General features: G+C 65.3%; 1 protein-coding gene across 2 annotated transcripts in view; it reads left to right on the top strand.

Moving 5' to 3' along the window:
• Window positions 1–219, top strand: part of RNF215 (ring finger protein 215) — a 5,910-nt gene that overhangs the window by 1,064 nt on the left and 4,627 nt on the right. The window lies entirely within an intron of this gene.

Below are 219 nucleotides of genomic sequence, written 5' to 3'. Positions count from 1 at the left end.
TACGGCTGAGCTGGAAGATGGGTGAGGAGACCTGAAGGAGGTGCCAGGCCTGCAGCGAGGCGGCCGCTCTGCGGGTAGAGGGCACTGGCTCTCGCAAGGAGGAAGCCCGGCACCTGATTGACAGGCTCCTCCCTGGGCTCGGGGGCCGCCCTGGCCTGGCTGGTATGAGAACTGGGAAAACCTATAGCTGGGAAAGGCCTGAGGGCCGAAGCAGAAGGG

The sequence above is a fragment of the Myotis brandtii genome, unplaced genomic scaffold (genome assembly GCF_000412655.1).
Source record: "Myotis brandtii unplaced genomic scaffold, ASM41265v1 scaffold303, whole genome shotgun sequence".
NCBI lineage: Eukaryota > Metazoa > Chordata > Mammalia > Chiroptera > Vespertilionidae > Myotis > Myotis brandtii.
This window is presented reverse-complemented; position numbering and strand designations above follow the sequence as displayed.